The sequence below is a fragment of the Silene latifolia genome, chromosome 9, assembly GCF_048544455.1.
Source record: "Silene latifolia isolate original U9 population chromosome 9, ASM4854445v1, whole genome shotgun sequence".
In the NCBI taxonomy this organism is placed as follows: Eukaryota; Viridiplantae; Streptophyta; class Magnoliopsida; order Caryophyllales; family Caryophyllaceae; genus Silene; species Silene latifolia.
In genome coordinates, this window is record NC_133534.1 from 77,305,555 (window position 1) to 77,320,727 (window position 15,173).

The window sequence follows — 15,173 nt, forward strand, 5'->3', positions numbered from 1 at the left end:
TTGCATCTAATTGAGAACATGTTTGTATGATCAACTCCCATGAATCCCCTATGATCCCATGACATCCTAGTATCCTTTATTATTTGTCTACATCTTTATTTGCTTTATCGCTTGTTTTACTTTGTTACTTGCATTAGTCTAGAACATAACTACAACCCAAATAAATTGTGACACTAGCATAAATCGAGATAGATAGACTTAAAACACAAAGCACACCGTCCCGTGGATCGACCTCGACTTAACCACTATCTAGTTATTTATTGAGAAATATAATTGTGTTTGATTGAGAGCCCCAACGACATTCTACATCAAAATGGCGTTGTTGCCGCGGACGGAGTTTTGTGATTAAGTTCTTACTTGTTTATCTATTTTAATTTGGCTTAAACCTTGAGGAACATGTTCCTCAAAGGTTCGTTCTTACCGTTTTATTGTAGTTTCCTTGGTTGTAGTTGTTTTCTTGTCTTAAGCTATGATGGCTCAAGACTTCACCCATGGAGTATGTGGTGGATCTTTTGAGTATGATCATGGGTATGGGGAGTTTGAGGAGCAAGTCAACACAAACCTACCTTACTACTCATACAATGAAAATCCCAACTACTACCCCAACTTTCCCTACCAAAATCACCACATCCAGTACCCATATTACAACCAATTTCAAATGCCACAATACAACCACTTTCACACCCACCCACAACAAGAAGATGAGCCTATTCAAGATGTAATCCTCCAAATTATGGGAGATCAACAAAACTTTTTCAAACAAATGCTAGAGGAGAGCCAAAATAGGGACAATGTCCTCCAAGGCATTGTTACTCAAGGTGAGGAGTTGGAAACTCGAATTGCCCAAATAAAGGCAAACCAAGAAACCACCCCTCACGAATCCTTGATCATTGACCATGAATGTGAATTTGAGGTAATGACCTTTGATGAAGAAAATGAGAAGTTAGAAGGGCCAATCTCCTTGAACTCTTGTGAGTACGAAAGTGTTGTGTTTGATGAAGAAGACATGAGGTTGAGTATGCCAAATACTCTTAGCCTTTGTGAGTATGAAGGTGTATCCTTTGATGTGAATATTGAGATGATGGAGGATGAACTATTGAAGAAAGATGAAGCCCTCATTTATGATTCTTATGAGGATAGACACGATGACAAGATCGTGAAAGAAGCTCATGAAGAATATGTGTCTTGCAAGGACCTTTGGAATAAGGGAGAAGAATGGGCATGTGAAATCACCGTACTTAAGGAGCCCATCCTTGAGAAATTTGAGATATCATATCATGAAGAAAATGAATATCTCTCCCCTATTGCCTATGAAGACCATTTCACACCCACCATGGAACCTATGATTGTTGGAGATGATATGGTGGATCTTCTCCAAAAAGTCAAATTATCATATAAAGGGTACTTGGTGGAAAAGCTCAAGAACAAACTTGCTTGTGGAGATTTGGTACCCACGATTCCAACTCCTAAAGCATTCGGTCATCAATGTTATAAGAATTCTCCTTCTACCTTGGAAGGATTGAATAATCAAAGTGCTATTGTCATCACCGAAACTAGAAGAGAAGGCAGTAAGTGGAAGTCTCCGGATGAAAATAAGCCATACTTCATACCTTGTGTTGACAAGAATCATGGGCATGTTAGTTTGAAGCATTGCAAATATTCGAGTACCAAGGACAAAGTGAAAGAGAGAATGAATGACAAGCTTCCTTGGCCAAGCTTTATTTTGAATTAGAGCAAAACCATACCTATGCTTATTAGGGGCTTGTTCACAAACCTTTGATCTTCTTCTAAGAGCCTTGAGCTCTATGGACAAATAGTCTCGACAATTCAAACTAGTTTGGTGGATGTAGATACCCGGTATCTGCTGAGACTCCAACAAACACCCGATGATTATCGGACTACAACATGTTTTGGAATCGCGGCGTTTGATCGACAATTTGTGTACAACTTTACGTCGGAAAACTTAAAACGATTTCGAAAATAAAACATCTCAAAACATTTCAAAAATACCTGGAGTGTTTAATGCACGACGACGGGGTCGCAATGACACTAACTAGAGTCAAAACCGACACCGGACCAAAAACCGACTCAAACATTCAAATCCCGACTCCAACAACGAGTCAAACCGAGTCAACCACCAAAAACAAAACATTTCAAACCTTCTACCTTAAGTTTTACCGGATTCATGTTGGTCAAGTACCAAACATGTGACTATCAAACCTAGGATAGAACAAATCATAATTGCGTTTGTTGTGAAAGTGACAACACAACTCGAAGAACCGCGACGTGGCTCGCGCCTCTTTAAGCAGCCCAAGTGGCCACGTCGCTCAAAACTCACACAACCACTCATTCTCCTATAAATACCCCTCAATTGCCACCCATTTGAGAGTGACGCGAGTGTCCGCCCCCTCTTTTCTCCCTTAAAATTCTCGACTCGACTTCTTAAGTCACAACCCGACGCGTATTTACGACCTACCGATCGTAAACACGAGCCTTACACATTTTTTGGTACCGTCATCATGCATTAAATCACTTGACCGACCATTTCGACCACTACACCATCACTAACATTAAAACACTCTTTTTACTTACCAAAACGGTTTTAAACCGAATTTTTTCCGATCAAACGAGTTGTTACACTTACGTCGGTCACTCGCCATAACCAAACATGTAAGTATGAGGGTGTAAAAATCCTCTTTTATTATGTTTTCATTTGTTTCATGACTATAACATGCTAAAACGTGCATAACATGAACCAAAACATGGAATATACGAGCCAAAACTGATTTTTGGTCTGAGGCAGAAGCCCCTTAGGTCGCCAGTTTACCCGCGCCTAAATGGGGTGTTCAGACCAGAGATCAACCGTGTTTGTTCTCGTCATTTCCCTTTAATCCACTTTCATATTTGTAATCGGTTTTTACCATTCCAAATACTTTTGAACCCTTTTTATTTCATTTGTTTTAACCATAAAACATTTTTCACCCTTGGTTCCTCATACCATGACGGTTAAATCCGTGTTTCGGTGATAATATTTGGTTAATGACATTTAAAAGGTATTTTAAAGCCTTTTATTTCATTTCTTTACATTTTCAAACAAACATATTAGTCACCAACACAAAGTCATCCTTGGTTCTACATACCATGCCAGATTTTAACCCGGGTACGATGATGAGCATCGACTAATGACATCCAAATGGATTTAAAACAATTAGTCCATAATTATTTTCAAAACTATTCATGTCAAGTTTGTCAAATCGAATCCGACACCGAATATTATCAAAATAATGATGATTATTTGAGTCTAGTTCTTCAAATCAACAAATGCGGGCTAAATGACCCCCATTAAATCAAACCGGGTTCAAGGACCCATTTTCAACACGTTTATAACGTTTTCTAAAAGGTCAGAACACGGCACATAAACCGTGGGCTAACCCGCGCCTAAACAGGCCCTCCATTTATCACTTTCAAAACCAGAGGGAGGCCCCTTACACCGCCGGCTGGCTCGCGCCTCATATAACCGTCTGGTACAGGGCCTGTTTCTTTCCAGCATTAGTCTAGGACAATTCCAACTCCGGTTAGCCCGGATATAGAACGGATCAAATGACTATTTGATTATTCAAAACCATATTTGCAAAATGCCTTACTAAGACAAATGGATCATGTTATACACCCTAAACCTAATACGGTAAATGGATGTTTAATTTCCGTCTTGCATGCAAATAAATCATTAATCCAACTCGACATCTTATACTTGATACTTGGATTAAATCAACCGACTTAGAAAGATCTCACATGTTAGGTTTAAATTATTGGATGCGCATTCATGCATTTAAACCGTTTTATCAACTTTTGCATTTAACCAACCAAGATCGATCAGTAGAGGCCGCTAACGCGGGCGGGATTGGGTGTCTGATTAAAGGGCTTCCCAATACGTACCTTCACCTCTTACTCAGAAACTTTGGATAGTGGACGACCTTATCCAGGGCGTACCAGAGTCATTCTAGAGATAGGATGCTAAAGAGGGACGATTTCCTTATCTTTAGTACCTATGTCAAACGCTGCTTTGTGCTTCAATTTGACCGAGGTATAAAGTGGATTTCGAACGGGTTCCAGGCATCCCATAAATGCTTGGTGGCGACTCTGAACATCTCTAATTGTTTCGAGACCCTTATCAAGACGAAACCGAACGATCTAAAACAATCCGGTCGAAAGCAATTTTACGCCGCCGAGCGTGGCTTTCAAAAGACCGGTGCATGTCAACAGATTGGCTTGGCGTGCAGGTGGCCCGTGACTACGGACCGGTAGGCGGCCTAAATCCGCAGACCGAGACGTAGCCCATGTCCACAGATTGGCGACTCCGCTGGGGATAACTAGGACACTTACGTCTTTGTGATCCCTAGATGGTGAGACTCGAACGAGGTCTTGGTTGGAATGCATTAATTGATATTACGGTCACGGTCGGGTTCCTTGTCCGGGCCCACAACCTAACCCTTTTCGACCAATTGGCTCGTCTCGTTGGCTGAGTTTTCTCATCCCCGCGTTTCGAATCCCGATTGAGTCAAGCATACCGTTGACGTTACACATTTATGTTTCGTCAAAGAGCTTTCATCACTTTCGAGCACGAGGCTAGGGCACCCTACTTACACATTTTGTTTGGATTGGTATCCCTCTCGCAAATCGGGGTTTGATTGCGTGGTGTGTAACCCACCCTTTTAAGCCAAAACCCGTGTCAGTATAAGGCATAATATAATGAACTGCGAGTGCTTATGTGCTACTTGATCATAAGTCCTTCCGTGTCATTTTCAAACTTTCAAAATCACCCTTTTTGCGCCGTTATAATGGCCATTTCAAAACTCGGTCTTTCGCCGACCATAACACGCCTTTCTAGGCCGTCGTAATGATGAATTTCAAACCTGGTTTTCTATAACCATTTCAACACGCCTTTCTAGGCCATCCTAATGACGATTTTCAAACCCGGTTTTGTATAACCATTTCAACACGCCTTTCTAGGCCGTCATAATGACGATTTTCAAACCCGGTTTTCTACAACCATTTTAAATCACCTTTTTACGCCGTTATAATCGCCGTGTCTAGACACGGATTTTAACCCATTTCGCGCCGACAATGGCTCTTTCAAAACCCGAAAAAAGCACACACCCTTTTTCTCGAGACACTTTTGAGATCCCGAGGACCATGCAACATCCCCGAGACCTCTTCAAACATTTCAAACCCGTTTTCCAAAACATACGATTTTGAATTTCAAAACCGTCTTGGGAAACGATGCACTGTTTTCCGAGCCGATTCAAACTCAAACCGACTTTTGCAAATAAACTTAAGACAACCCTTTCAACTTATCGACTTCCGGAGATTTCTATCTTCGGAAGCCGTCCATTTAAGCGACAAATGAATCTTTTTAAAAATTTCTATTTTTGAAAACGTCAGTCCACCATTCCAATTCCGCCTCGTGTCTATCGAGTCGAAGCAAACGTACTTATGGGTCTTTACTTATGAGTCGTCTCACCACGAGACCCGTCCAACGGCGTCACGCCGTCATGTTGGACTCGCGTCAAATGTTCGGTCAACACCGTCACGTCATAAATCGAGTCAGCACCGGGGGACCACACACGGTCACCCCCGTCTTGTTGAGTCTGATCTTTGTCTCGTCCTTTGTGTTGTCTGCGTTCAATCTTGGAACCGTGTCGGATTGAGTTGTAATGTGAGCCGTTTTTCTGCCTCAGAGCCATGGCCCCGTCTTCAGCTTCGTCCAACAACAATGATAACAACAGAGATGTCACAACTGATCAACTAGCCAGCCTGCTTACCGCTCTTAAGGTCACCCTGGATCGCGTCGAGACCCGTATCGACGCCCTGGAGAACAAGGAAACTAGGGAACATAATACTTGCAGCAGGAGCTACTGACCAGGGTACTCCACAAATGCAAGCAGGCCAAAACAGCACCACAACCACTTCAGGAAGCAACCAGAGTGGGCTAGGTTTAGTGGCTAATAGGTACGAGTACAAGCCCAACCACCAGCTGCCACCATGGCCAGCTGGTTGGCCATTAAACTAAGCTCAGAAAAGTCCTAGGGGTCCAAGGAAGAATCACAATGCAAGTCATAGAAAACTAAGTCGAAAGAATCTGCAGATTTGACAAACAACAAAAGCAATCTTTCCATTTCTGGCTAAACCATGAGGAAAAAGCATGCAAGGAACTTTTGGCTTGTCTTCCCATATACCAGATACAACCTAGAGCCAATTTTAATGCCAAGGACTCAATCATTTCGTCCTCAAGTGCCTACATTCAACAGAAAAAGCCAGCAATGCGAAAGGACCACAACATGTCACTTGTCACACCGCATTTCTCTTTTGTTTTCATTCCAGTTTACAATTAAGAGCTTTTAAACCGTTGTAATATTGTACTTGGACTCTTATCAGCATGTGAGGAGAGATCCTGACCCTTGGATGTAGTTTTCTTTCAAGATTGTAACCTAAAAAGGCCTATATAAGGACCTTAGCTCGATCGTTGTAACACAAATGATTTATGAATGAAACCTTAGATTTCTCTCAAATTTAAACCTCTTAATCTTGTGCTTAGTCTGTAGATTAGAGTCGGGCTTGATAATAACCTGTGCTTAGACTGTGGTTATTGATTAAGTACCTGTTAGTAGAGCATAAACCTTCCCGTGTCTTTGAGACTCGTGGATAGTTTAGCTTTGTTTTGTTTGTTTCATTGAGATTTTCCTGTGTTAATCTGTGGAATTTCTTAACTCTAACACCCCAAATTATTAGCTTAATTCCCTGTGAGTATTCTGTGGGTTTTCCAGTTGATAATTATATCCAAGTTCCCTTCTTTCAAGCTTTGTCTCGAACTGTCCAAATTACGGTCCTTGTGTCTCACAATCGGTTCAAATTCAGTGAGTCTTAAAAATACCTTGAGTCCTCTAAAAATCCTGGTCTTTTGCTCAGAAGTAGTTCTTATATCAAAGTAATTTACTGCCAAGTTTCATGATTTTAGGAGGTCAATTCATAGTTTTATTAATTAGCACAAGTTTATTGCATTCCCGAGAACTTGTTTTATTTCTCTTTGGTTTGATTGTTGTTTTTGTCTAAACCCTTGGACATTACACTCCAAATTGGTATATCAGAGCAAGGTTTTAACACGATTCCATCTTGTGTTAGTCTTGGGAAGGAAAGTGAGTTCATTTTTACCCTAACTACAACAAAACTACAAAAACTAACCCATGAGTGAAGAGAGATTTACTGGTATTGAGACCGGGGTGGATCGAGATAGCGGGAAGAATCAATGAACTGGTAAATATTGTCAACACTCTTGCAGAAGGAGTTCCTAACAGGCCACCCTACGAGGCGAGGCGGGGGTAGAGGGCTTTGTTTGGAGCAGGAAGAGGACAACCATACCACCAGGAACATGGAGAAGACTTGTCGATCGATGAATCTATGGCAGAGGGCATCTACATGGAAAGAGACAAAGATATAAAGGTAGAAATTCCTGATTTCCATGGTAGTTTAAACCCTGAAGATTTGTTAGACTGGATTAGAACTGTTGAGAGAGTCTTTGAATTTAAGGGATATACTGGACAGAAAGCTTTCAAAGTTTCTATCCTTAAATTTAAAGGTTATGCTTCACTTTGGTATGAAACCCTGAAAAGCCAGAGAATGAGAGAAGGCAAGGAACCCATTAAATCTTGGCTAAAACTTAAAAAGAAATTGAAGGATAAGTTTATAGCTAAAGATTACACACAGATATGTTTATCAAGTTAACCCAATCAAACAAGACCAACAATCTGTTGAGTCTTATCTTAGGAGCTTTGAACAACTTACCCCGCAATGTGAGATCACCGAAAAGCCCGAGCGAGAAAATTGCTAGGTTTGTTGAGGGATTAGATCCTAAGATTGCTATAAGAGTTAGAATGCAACAAGTTTGGTCCTTTGATGAGGCAGTCAACCTGGCATTGAGGATTGAAAAGATGGGAAAAGCCAAGGTCACTGCTTCCAAACCCCTTACCAGACCCACTTTCAAACCTTTTTCTGGGGTTAGGATTGGAGAAACTCCAAAACTTGCAACCCAACCAACACCAGACAAGGGGAAGAGTCATGTGAACCCTAGAACCAACACATCTCGGATCGATGGGAAAATTAAATGCTTCCAGTGCCAAGGGTATGGCCATTTTAGGAAGGACTGTCCTTCTAAGAGAACCTTGACAGCAATGGAAGTAGAGCAGTGGGAGAGAGAAGGTTTGGTTCAGTATGAGGAAGATGAGACCCTGATAATGGAGGAAGTGGAGACTGAAGGAGAACCAGAACAAGATGCAGTTGTGGCCCCCCCTGATACAGGTCACAACTTAGTCTTATGGAGGGTTATGCATTCCCAACACTCACCTCTGGAAGCTGATCAAAGATCCCTGATATTCAGAACCAGATGCACAGTCCAGGGGAGGGTTTGTAACCTGATCATAGATGGGGGAAGTTGTACAAATGTGGCATCAAATGCCATGGTTAGTAAACTCAACCTGACAACTCAAGAGCACCCAAACCCTTACAAGTTGAGATGGTTGAACAAGGGAGCAGAAGTAAGGGTGGACAAGCAATGCTTGGTTCCATTTTCTATTGGGAAGGTGTATAAGGATGAAGTCTTGTGTGATATTGTTCCAATGGATGCCTGCCACCTACTCTTGGGAAGACCATGGGAGTATGACAGGAATACCACTCACCATGGGAAGGATAACATCTATAGTTTCAAGCATGAAGGCAAGAAAGTTACTCTGACCCCATTACCACCCAACCAGAGAAACTATGGAGGTCCAAGTATGCCAGAGGAGAACAATGGTGTGCTATTTCTTTCTGAAGCAGCCATGATCAAAGAAATGAAGCAAGAACAACCTGTCTGGATGTTACTATCCAAAGAAGTAAGCAAGGAAGGGAGCCCTGAGATACCTGCTGAAGTTAGACCATTAATTCAGAGGTATAAAGAGGTATTTCCAAGAGAGCTGCCTAGTGGGTTGCCACCATTGAGGGGCATTGAGCACCACATTGACCTTGTTCCAGGCTCAGTGCTTCCCAACAGGCCAGCTTATAGAAGTGATCCAACTGCTACCAAAGAGTTGCAAAACCAGATTGAGGAACTTATGAGTAAAGGATTTGTCGGGGAATCTCTCGGTCCTTGTGCGAGTCCCTGCTCTACTTGTTCCCAAGAAAGATGGAACATGGAGGATGTGTACTGACAGCAGGGCCATTAACAACATCACTGTCAAGTACAGGTTCCCAATACCAAGGTTGGATGACATGTTAGATGAGCTCGGTGGTGCCATGATATTTTCTAAAATTGATCTCGAGCAAGGGTACCATCAAGTCGGGATAAGGGAAGGAGGAGATGAGTGGAAGACCGCCTTCAAAACTAAACATGGACTGTATGAGTGGCTTGTGATGCCATTTGGTCTTTCTAATGCACCAAGCACCTTTATGAGACTGATGACTGAGGTGCTAAGGCCATGTTTAGGCAAATTTGCAGTGGTCTATTTTGATGACATCTTGGTTTATAGCAGGCGGTGAGAGGGAGCACTTGAAACATCTTGAAGCTGTGTTCAGGATCCTCAAGGAACAAAAACTCTTTGGCAAGATAGAGAAATGCACTTTTATGGTTGAAGAAGTGGCATTCCTAGGGTACATTGTCTCTGGAAGAGGGATTACAGTTGATCAAGACAAAATTGTAGCCATTCAATCATGGCCTACTCCTAAAACAATCACTGAGGTGAGGGGATTCCATGGATTGGCCTCCTTTTATAGGAGATTTATCAAGAACTTCAGTTCAGTTGTTGCTCCAATCACTGAGTGTATGAAGAAAGGGGAGTTCCACTGGACTGAGAGTGCTCGCATCCTTTGAAAGGATTAAGAAATTGATGTGTGAGACTCCTATTTTGAAGTTGCCAGACTTTGATCAACTCTTTGAAGTAGAGTGTGATGCCAGTGGGGTAGGCATTGGTGCAGTCCTAATCCAAGCTCAGAAACCTGTAGCTTACTTCAGTGAAAAATTGAATGGAGCTAAGTTAAAGTATTCTACCTATGACAAGGAATTTTATGCAATTATCAGGGCAGTCATGCATTGGAGTCACTATTTGAAACCAAAGCCATTTGTGTTGCACTCTGATCATGAAGCATTGAAATATATCAATGGCCAGCACAAGTTGAGTCACAGGCATGCTAAATGGGTGGAATACTTGCAATCATTCACCTTTTCCAGCAAGTATAAAGAAGGAAAACAAAATGTAGTGGCAGATGCACTATCAAGGAGGCACTCCTTACTGTCAACTATGGGAACCAGGGTCCTTGGTTTTGAGTTCATGAAAGAGATGTACAAGGAAGACCCGACTTCTCTTGAGGAGTGGATCACACAGTTTGAAGGGCATAGGGTTCCAGGGAACAAATACTTGCTGCAAGATGGGTTTCTATTCCAAGGGAACAAGCTCTGTGTTCCAAGGGGTTCCTACAGGGACCTCCTAATCAGGGAAGTCCATTCAGGAGGCTTAGGAGGGCATTTTGGTGTTCAAAAAACACTGGACATACTACAAGAACAGTTCTATTGGCCAAAGATGATGGGGGATGTCCAAAATATTCTCAGGAGATGTTCAGTGTGTCAAATGGCTAAGAGTTCCTTCCAAACTGGTCCATATATCCCATTACCAGTACCAAGTAAGCCATGGGAGGATGTGAGCATGGATTTTATTGTTGCACTGCCAAGAACACAGAGAGGAAAGGATTCAGTCATGGTTGTTGTTGACAGGTTCAGTAAAATGGCCCATTTCATAGCTTGCAAAAAGACAGAGGATGCTGCTAGTGTTGCTGAGCTATACCTGAAAGAAGTTGTAAGGCTTCATGGGATTCCAAAGACAATTGTATCAGATAGGGATACAAAGTTCATGAGTTACTTTTGGAAAACTTTATGGAGGCTACTCAAGACCAAACTGTTATTCAGTACATCTCACCACCCCCAAACAGATGGCCAAACTGAGGTCACCAACAAAACCTTGGGTAGGATTCTGAGATGTATTGTAAGCAAGAGTCTAAAAGATTGGGACATCAAGTTAGCAGCAGCAGAATTTGCCTTCAACAGATCACCATCAATCAAGCATCGGTCATAGTCCTTTTGAGGTTGTCAATGGGATTAATCCCCTAATGCCTATAGACTTATCATCTGTACCAAGAAATGAGATGAATCATGATGCTAAGGCCAGGGCAGAACAACTGTTGAAACTCCATGAAACTGTGAAAAGAGAAATTGAGAAGACCAATGAGAAGTACAGAAAACAGTCAAGGTACCTCGAAAAGGAAAGAATTTGTTCCAGGGGATTTAGTCTGGGTTCACTTAAGAAAAGAGAGGTTTCCATCAAGAAGAAAGAACAAGTTAATGCCAAGAGCTGATGGCCCCTTTGAAATTATTGAGAGGATTGGTCCAAATGCCTACAAAGTGGATCTACCAGGAGAGTATGAGGTGCATGGCACTTTTAATGTAGGTGACCTAAGTCCATATTATGAGGATGCTGAGGGGGAGGAGTCACCAGGCTTGAGGACAAGCCTTGTTCAACCAGGGAGGTTGCGGCGGAGCTGCGACCGGGGTACTCCACAAATGCAAGCAGGCCAAAACAAAGACCACAACCACTTCAGGAAGCAACCAGAGTGGGCTAGGTTTAGTGGCTAATAGGTACGAGTACAAGCCCAACCACCAGCTGCCACCATGGCCAGCTGGTTGGCCATTAAACTAAGCTCAGAAAAGTCCTAGGGGTCCAAGGAAGAATCACAATGCAAGTCATAGAAAACTAAGCTGAACAGAATCTGCAGATTTGACAAACAACAAAAGCAATCTTTCCATTTAAACGGCTAAACCATGAGGAAAAAGCATGCAAGGAACTTTTGGCTTGTCTTCCCATATACCAGATACAACCTAGAGCCAATTTTAATGCCAAGGACTCAATCATTTCGTCCTCAAGTGCCTACATTCAACAGAAAAAGCCAAGAATGCAATGCGGCAAAGGACCACAACATGTCACTTCACACTGCATTTCTCTTTTGTTTTCATTCCAATTTACAATTAAGAGCTTTTAAACCGTTGTAATATTGTACTTGGACTCTTATCAGCATGTGAGGAGAGATCCTGACCCTTGGATGTAGTTTTCTTTCAAGATTGTAACCTAAAAAGGCCTATATAAGGACCTTAGCTCGATCGTTGTAACACAAATGATTTATGAATGAAACCTTAGATTTCTCTCAAATTTAAACCTCTTAATCTTGTGCTTAGTCTGTAGATTAGAGTCGGGCTTGATAATAACCTGTGCTTAGACTGTGGTTATTGATTAAGTACACTTTAGTAGAGCATAAACCTTCCTGTCTTTGAGACTGTGGATAGTTTAGCTTTGCTGTTTGTTTCAGTTGAGATTTTCCTGTGTTAATCTGTGGAATTTCTTAACTCTAACACCCCAAATTATTAGCTTAATTCCCTGTGAGTATTCTGTGGGTTTTCCAGTTGATAATTATATCCAAGTTCCCTTCTTTCAAGCTTTGTCTCAGAACTGTCCAAATTACAGTCCTTGTGTCACATCGATCGATTCACTGAGTCTTAAAAATACCTTGAGTCCTCTAAAAATCCTGGTCTTTTGCTCAGAAGTAGTTCTTATATCAAAGTAATTTACTGCCAAGTTTCATGATTTTAGGAGGTCAATTCATAGTTTTATTAATTAGCACAAGTTTATTGCATTCCTGAGAACTTGTTTTATTTCTGCTGGTTTGATTGTTGTTTTTGTCTAAACCCTTGGACATTACACTCCAATACTCCACCTCTGACTGAAACTTAGAAGAGGCTAAAGCTCTTGGAAGAACAGCTCCTAGCCCGGGGAAACAATATCCATCTTGAGAACAACCGAAGGTTCGAACCTGTTGGGGACCAGTTAGCTGACAACTTCACCCTGACCGATGTGCCTAAGTTCAGAGGAGTGGAGGACCCACTCAACCATATCCGTGCTTTCAAGGACTACAAGGCCATTAAAGGGCTCAAACAGGAACTTTTTACCCGGATCTTCCCATCCTCTTTGGAGCCGATTCCTCGCCAATGGTACTACTCCCTTGATCCGAAAAACCTTACTACTTGGGATGAGATCGCAGTTGAGTTTGCCAAACAGTATGCCGACAATGTCCAGATCCAGGCCAATACCCGTACTCTCGAAGTGCTAACCCAGAACGACAAGGAGGGGTTCACTGAGTTCCTAACCCGTTGGAGGAGGGTGAGTACTCAATTGGTCAGTAAGCCGAGTGAGTCAACTTTGGTGGAAAAGTTTGTCAACAATCTCCGCCCGATCTATGCCAACCTCTTGAGATATCGAACATCAAGACCTTCCAAGATCTGCAGATTCTTGGGACGCGCATTGAGGACGACCTCCGAAAGGGTGTCTTAGCCAAGACCACTGGCAGAGGTTACCAGGGATCTACCTCAACCGGATCTCGCCCTTACAGCCAAACGAACAAGATTGATGAGGTTAACCTCGTCGAACCATCTGCTAAGAGAACTGAGCGCCCCTAGAGAGTGTTTACCAACATAGGGTCGACTTATGCAAGTGCCCTGAAAAGGCCCATGGACCAGGGGAAGTTACAACCGATCGGACCCACCCCGGATCCGACCGATGCCAAGAAGTCCCGATTCTGGAACCCCAACGCCTACTGTCACTATCATCGAGGGAAAGGGCATGACACCGAAACTTGCTTCAAACTCAAGCACCTTATTCAAGACATGATTGAGAAAGGAGATTTGCCATTACCCCCACCAACTAAGCCGAACAACAAGATGAATCCTCTGGGAATCCACGCCATCTCTGACGATGAGCCGACCCTAGACTCCTCTCACCTCATCCTGCCAATTAACAACGAGGTGAATGCTTTGGAAAAGGATCCTTCAGACGGAGTGTTTGTGTTTAGTACTGCCACTATGCTCACTATGTTTCAACAAGTTGAGGAGGCCATAGCCAGCCTCTCTGAGAGAATCACCCGACTCGACGACGCCTACCGTCGACTCATTTCCAATCCTCCACCACCGCGCCCAAGGGAGAATTCCCCAAGCATTCAAAACTACACACCCCAGGATGGATTGCTCCTACGACCATTCTGGCATAGACCTCACGAAAATCACCCTCAAAATAACTACCCTCAAAATAACTACCCTCATAAAAATCACCCTCACAAAAACCATCCTCACAAAAATATCCCTCACAAGAACTACCCACCGAGGAATACCCCTCCAAGGTATCCTCGAGACTCCGAAATTAACGGCATATGGAGAGATGATGTTGAGGATGTCTATATCATCCCTGGGAAGGAAAAACGGGCGAAAGGAATCGGACATCTCATCCGGTCCGGACGTCCCTATTAGAATCCGAACAGTCCAACGGTCATTCCAACAATGAATGACCAAGTCGTCCCAAAGGTGGACGCTCAACCAAAGGCTCCTGAGAACTCAATCCTGAAACAACTTCAGAAAGCAAAAGCCGAAATCTCAATTTGGCAACTGATCGCAACGTCTTTTGAGCATCGACAGGCCTTGCTGCAGGCCTTCGGAAAATTAACCGTGCCCTCCACCTCTTCCCCAGAAGAAATAGTGGCACACATGACAAGGGACGCCCCTGATCTAAACAACCCAGTCGTCTTCTCCGACGAGGATATCCCTCCGTTCGGAGCCAATCATAACCTGGCCATGTATATCACCGTACAATGCCTCCAGAAAAATGTACCCATGGTCCTCGTGGATGACGACTCCGCGGTGAATGTCATTCCTCTTAAGACTGCCCACAAGCTGGGGATTAAGGAAGAGGATTTGATCCTAACGAATCAAGGAGTACGCGCCTACGACAGCACTCGTCGCAAGGTCGCTGGGCTTATCACTTTGACCGTCGCAACCGGGCCACTGGAAAGACAAACCAGTTTTCAAGTGGTCGATATCGACGCTTCTTTCAACATGCTCCTGGGACGTCCCTGGATTCACGCCGTCCAGGCGGTCACCTCAAGTCTCCACCAGAAGATCAGGGTCCCCTTCAACGGGAAAACGATCACAATTCCCGCTTCCCCAATCAAAGCTATTATGAGAAAGGGGATAGCCTCCCAAGCCATTGAAGAGGATGACA